The 6,439-nt window shown below is 45.3% G+C and overlaps 1 long non-coding RNA gene and 1 pseudogene across 1 annotated transcript; one reads left to right on the top strand and one right to left on the bottom strand.

The window, feature by feature from the left end:
- Positions 1-257: 257 nt before the first annotated feature.
- On the bottom strand, positions 258-1,039 carry LOC120290016. Its single transcript, XR_005547889.1, has 3 exons — positions 1,004-1,039; positions 826-922; positions 258-271 (listed from the first exon to the last, which is right to left on the bottom strand). It is a non-coding gene; the product is annotated as an uncharacterized LOC120290016 (long non-coding RNA).
- Positions 1,040-2,022: 983 nt separating this feature from the next.
- Positions 2,023-5,122, top strand: LOC120289760 (annotated as a pseudogene).
- The last annotated feature ends 1,317 nt before the right edge of the window (positions 5,123-6,439 follow it).

Genomic DNA, 6,439 nt, shown 5'->3' with positions numbered 1-6,439 from the left:
CCATACTCTGTCAATATGTCTGCACGAGAAAGTTGAATCAGCAAAGGTTTATGGGTTCATAACAGAGGCCTGAGGGAGTAGGTCCTGAACCTTTGAAAGTGGAGCAAGGAGCATGGTTCATTTCCGACAAATGGAGATAAACCAATCGACACCAATGGCTACATGAGCCATTTCCTCATCAGCAATCCTACCCACGATTTTAGATGTCATGTTGTCACCAAAGCCGACCAATTTTGCACCAAACGTGGCCCAGCATCAGCCCTCTGGCCTCCTGAATGAAAGGGAAAAAGAAAATCCGTACATTTGAGCAGGCATGGCAATTTGTAATCAGCAGCAATACTGTGGAACTACATAAGATATGGCAAGTTGGATGATCTTCATTTTCGAATGTTAACCATGTTAATGCTTCATACTGAGGTGAGCATAACAGCATCCAGGCGAAGCGCACTCTTCTTCTCAACCTCTGGAAGGAACTTTTTAAAGGACAAGATGAATGTCCAACTACCATATAGCAAATTTAAGCAATGTGAAGAAGATGGCACAATATAACAATGATGCCAAAGAATCGAGGAGCTAAATCAGGAAAAAGTATACATAACCTCATTTCTCATAGCAGAAGAGAAAATTGTCGGAAACATCAGAGGGTCAAGAACAATAAATGAAGGCCTTGGGTGAGTAGGGAGAAGGAGCGCCTTCATGTCGTATAACATTACAAGTGAAAAGACAAATGGAAAAGCAAGAGTCTTTGGGCCCATCATTGGGAAGAGAGAACGCTTTGTGAAGCTTGTCATAACAAACAATCAACAACTCAAATGTTAAGGATACCTGAACCAGTGGGATTACTGCCAAACGAGCAGCAACATTATCAGAGGATTTCTCACACTCTCTCCAAAGAAAATTATGAGCAGGCATATCTCCATACCTAGGTAAACAAAGAGAATATGATGAAGGCACACTGGTCGCACAGGCTAGAATGAATTTGCTAACCCAAAAGTTCCCTGACCTGAATCCAAGCTCCAGCAGCCTCTGAGAGCACCAAAATGGCGACTCTCACATCATCAGCGACGCGAAGCGAAGTCCGAAAAATCCTTCCCCAAGAGTCTCCAAGAATGGTGAGAACCGAACCACAGTATCCCATGCCAAATCAATTGCATTCAGCTCCATGAGCCAGATTATGCAGCATATAGGCATTAAGAGGTAACCCTGATACTTTAGGGGCGGTATGTCCTTGGGGGAAACCTATAGTAAATAACAGATGAGAAGACGGTTGAGACTCTTAATCTTACGGACAGGCGAGCAATTTACCATGTAAACAGCATCTCAAGATCCAAATCTCGACTCTTTAAATTCTAAGCTGGAAAAAGAGTGAGAGGTCAATCATCAGCGAGAGACCAAGATTCCAATCACACGGAAGCAAAATCATTCTAACAGCGCATTAACTAGGCAGCATCGTATTGCAAGTAAAAGCAGATGATAGTCCCGGCATTGCCAGCATTCACAAAAGCAGTTTCCCGGTTTTAACTTCAGGTCAAGCTTACTGAGACTAACGGTACTAGCAATTGCAATACTTTACCTCCCAACGATGCTCTGGAAATAAGAAACAGTAACTGCCGGAACTATAGCACACCATTGATAAAGTGACAACACTAACCCCAAAACGCTCTGAAAAGAACCAACTCCCAGAATTCGAAACTCTCGAAAGCCGATGCCTTTCGACAATTCTCCAAAGACAAAACCAAGACTTACCAGTTCCGGCCTCGCAGGCCTGGCCGGTCTATCGGGGGGCCGAGAGACCCCGACGGGCAGATTCTCGCCGCGCCACCTGCAGTACGCGAGATGGGAGAGCTCCGGACTTCGAAGCAGGGTCGCCGGCAAGAACGAGGGCACCCATTTCGGCCAGGGAAGAAGCCGACCCGACTGCGCTCCGTCCCGGGTCGGGCGACGCAAAGGGCCGGTCCCGGCGGAGGCTGCGGTCCGTTGGGTCCCCCAGAACCGGTCGTGGTTCAGCGAAGCTCTCCCGCCATGGCCGGAGGCCGCCACGGCGTGTACTCGATGCGAGACGGCGGCGAGGAGGAGGAGGAGGTCGAGGAGGAGAGAGGCTTTGGCCTGAGGGCCGATGAGGAGACCATCGGAGAGAAGGAGGGCATGAGGCCGCGAGCTTGAGGTACCATCATCGTCTCCACGAGCCTCTCTCATTTCATCGCGTTCCCAAAATAATAAAAGAGAGGTCATGGCTTTTCTTTGTCAAAAGAAAATGACTTTATAAAGCAAAGTTTTTACCTTTTAAACCTATGCTAAAAAAAAAAAATTTTGACCCAAAAAAAGGAATTAAAAAATTGGACTAATTCGATAAACTTTTTAAACTTGATGGATAATCAATTTCGATGGTTTTAATTAAAATGTGATTCTACGGGGCATCAAATGTCTTTTACATTCCTCACACAGTGTTGCGTAACTAGAGACGACTATTTGATTATAAGATATAATGTGAAGCACTGGCTAACTCAATATAAATCTTAATAAATTCTACAATTTTAATCAAGCATCGAATTATCATACTACCTTATTTGGTAGTAACTATCTTGAAGAAGTGATGGGAGTCTACTTCCCCTTATGGCTCCCTCAGCTCTAAGGTGTAATTTTATCTTGGGAAAACTTTTAAATTTTAAGTCTCATAATTCAAGCAAACAAGTTTTAAGCCATACTTAGATTTAAAATTATGAAGTAGACTGAATTTAAAGAGAAGATAACTTTTTAAAGCAAAATTATATCTTTTTTAACCTATGCAAAATTGGTTGGAATTTAAAAAGAAGAAATTGAATTTGGTCACATCAATTCGATAAATTTTAAAACTCGGTGGTATTAATCGAAAATTTCGATTGCATTAATTGAAAATGTAATTTCGCGATTAATTTTAAGATATTCCATTTAATGTTTTAGGTGCTGATGTTGGCAAACCTTTGAGAAGCTGCAAGCGTTCATCAGAGGCTCTGGCTCTGGCTCGAACGATCGCCGCCCATGGCGGGATGGTAGCCTTCTGCCGAAGCTTCAGCACCGCCCGCTCATCCTCCGATCCGTTCTTCCCGGACAGCTCTCTGCACGCGGCGGACGGCGACCTCCGTCGGCCGTATGGGTACTCCTTCCCTTCTTCGAAGACAGGCAGCAGCTCGAGACCCGCCTCGTCTCGCTCCTCGACGGCTGCCGCGGCCTCCACAGCTCAAGCAAGTCCATGCGCACCTCTACCGCAAGGGCCTCGACCAATGCTGCTACGTCGTCACCAAGCTCGTCCGCACCCTCCCACCGAGCTCGGCGTCCCCGTGGGGTCGTACCCGCGCGCCGTCTTCCGGCAGGTCGAGCGCCCCAATCCGTTTCTGTACACCGCACTCATTCGTGGGTACGCGGCTCCGGGCCGTTTGGGGAGTCCGTCTGGTTGTACGCGAGCATGAGGGAGGAGGGCGTCGGCCCCGTGTCCTTCACGTTCACGGCGCTGCTCAAGGCGTGCACGGCGCGGCTATTGACTTGAATTTGGGGCGCCAGGTGCATGCCCAGACGATGCTGATTGGTGGGTTCGGCTCTGATTTGTATGTGGGAACTCGTTGATCGGTATGTACGTGAGCTGCGGCGATTTGGGTAGCGGGCGTAAGGTGTTTGACGAAATGCTGCACAGGGATGTTATTTCCTGGACGACGTTGATAGTGGCGTACACGAAGACGGGCGATATGGCGTCTGCTGGCGATTTGTTTGATGGGTTACCGGTGAAGGACATGGTGGCTTGGACTGCTATAGTTTACTGGGTTCGCGCAGAACGGCAAGCCGAGGGAGGCGCTGTGGTTTTCGACGAATGCAGGATGCTAGAGTTGAGACCGATGAGGTTACATTGGCCAGTGTTATCTCGGCTTGTGCTCAACTAGGTGCCTCTAAATATGCTAAATGGGTTCGGATGTTGCCACAAAATCTGGACTTGAGCCGACTGAGAATGTTGTTGTGGGATCGGCTATGGTTGATATGTACTCAAAAATGTGGCAATATAGAGGATGCATACATGATCTTAAAGGCATGAAGAAACGGAATGTGTATACCTATAGTTCAATGATTCTAGGCTTTGCGATTCATGGCCTTGCTCGAGCAGCGATGCAACTGTTTGGTGAGATGGTAGAAACAGCGACAAAACCTAATAAAGTTACTTTTATAGGTGTACTCGTAGCTTGCAGCCATGGTGGAATGGTTGATCAGGGCAAACAAATATTTTCATCCATGGAAGAACGCTATGGTGTTGTTCCAGATGGTGATCACTATGCTTGCATGGTTGATCTTCTTGAGTCGTGCTGGACATTTAAATGAAGCATTTAAACTTACAGAGACGATGCCTCTAAAACCTCATGGAGGGGTGTGGGGAGCACTTTTGGGGGCATGTCGTATCCATAGGAACCCTGACATTGCTCAAATTGCTGCAAGCCATCTTTTGAGCTCGAACCTCATGCAATTGGAAACTATATGGTTCTATGTAACATTTGCATCGGTTGGTAGGTGGGATGATGTTTCAAATGTGAGGAAGCTGGTGAGAGGGAAGGGATTAAAGAAGAATCCTGGATGTAGCTGGTTTGAGTCAGAGAAAGGGGGAGATACACGAGTTCTTTGCAGGTGAAACAAAGCATCCGAGGTCAAGCGAGATAAATAAAGTGTTAGAGGATCTTCTGGAGAGATTAAAGGACATGGTTATCAACAGATCCTGAGTTCAGTGGCTTATGATGTAAGCGAGGATGACAAGAAGCGAATATTGATGGCTCATAGTGAAAAGCTGGCTCTGGCATTTGGGCTGCTGGATTCTAGCGAAAATTGCCCTATCAGGATCATGAAGAACCTCAGGATATGTGAAGACTGTCCTCTTTCATGTGCCGTATCTCACATTATTGGGAGGGAGATTATTGTGAGAGATAACGTGAGATTCCACCATTTTAACGGTGGGACTTGTTCTTGCGGTAATTTCTGGTGACCAGATCAAGCACATACATTGCTGGAATTCTTTGTCGTGACAGTTGTACGTTATAATTCTTATCTATAAATGGGCTCCTGGATTTGCTTCTTGTGATTTTACTAATACAATCACGCTATTGTTAGATTCTTTCCTTAGAGGGCTCAAGAGAGATCGCTTTGATGAAGTGCTTTGTCGGGCCAGTTCAGTTCTCTTCTCCACATACTTGTATTCCTTTTTAATCATCTAAACTAAAGATGCAGTCTCTCGAACTTTTGAGGTGATGGCGCGAGTTCGTAAAGCATGAATGCTGAGAAAAGTCTTGATGCTATTCCCACATCTCAAAATTTGAGTTCGACAAGTTTGAGGTTCTTTTAGGCCTTCCTTTTGCCTTTCCTTGCCTTTTTGGATAGCAGTAAGGTAATATACGCGATCTGGCGGTATTTTAGGTTAACTTCGTGGCACCTTCTCACCTACGGATCCAATCAACATTGCGCCCATCATGGTTAAACGAAGGAATTCGAAACAAGTTACTTTCTCTGGGATTAATCTCAAAAAATTTGTCAGAACAGAAACCGAACCCGTGACGAGCTTGACACTGATTTAGGTTAACCTCAGTGGCGGCGAATACCCCTGTTCAAAAGCCAAAAAGTCCGTGGCAATGGAGCAAAGCTGATTTGCAGAGTCCTTTTGGGTCTCTCTCACTCTCCCTCCACTATTTAGAAAGAGTCCAAATCTCTTCCATTGGCTAAGTGGAGGAACCTCATATCCTTGTATTGCATCAGAACACATCAGCACGAGCGTAAGATTCTTCTCGTCCACATTTGCAGGTGCCCTTTTCCGACCAAATCATAGGTTTTGGCGAGCGGCTGAAAGTGAAAGCCATCTTGTCCTGAGTGGCGACTAACTTATAGTATTCAGATCATGCACTAATCAGATATTGCCTTGAAAGGCTCTCGGTAGATTATTGGCGGAATCCAGCCTACCAAGGTCAAAAAGAATGAAAGGTTATAGCTCCACTCCACCTCAAATCCATGGTGAGCAAAATGGTGCAATGCCCTGAAATCACATCGAAAGTGATTACTGACACAACAATGTTTTTAGCAAGCTACATAGTTCATTCCAATTTGGAACCTATGCCCTACATAGGAAATAATTGAATACGGAGAAACACTTGTGTGGACCGGTTCTAGGGATGTCGTGAAATCCACGCAGGACTTGTATAGAACTTACTACTGGTCATGATCAAGATTGATTCAATTTACTGTACAATGAATATATAAGGAAGTATTTTACTTGAATTTGAAGCAACCATATACTCTGCTTAACGAATTGAAATGAAAATGCTAGTTTGGGCAAACATCATAATTTGTGAGTATTGCCAATAGTAAAGACCATGTCCATCATATCAGACCCACAACATTGGGACTTCTGATGCCTCACATGCTTGGTCAATGCCTACAAAGT

Source organism: Eucalyptus grandis, chromosome 11 (genome assembly GCF_016545825.1).
Source record: "Eucalyptus grandis isolate ANBG69807.140 chromosome 11, ASM1654582v1, whole genome shotgun sequence".
NCBI classification, from domain to species: Eukaryota; Viridiplantae; Streptophyta; class Magnoliopsida; order Myrtales; family Myrtaceae; genus Eucalyptus; species Eucalyptus grandis.
The sequence above is the reverse complement of the archived record's forward strand: the minus strand, read 5'-3'. Positions and strand labels throughout refer to the sequence as shown.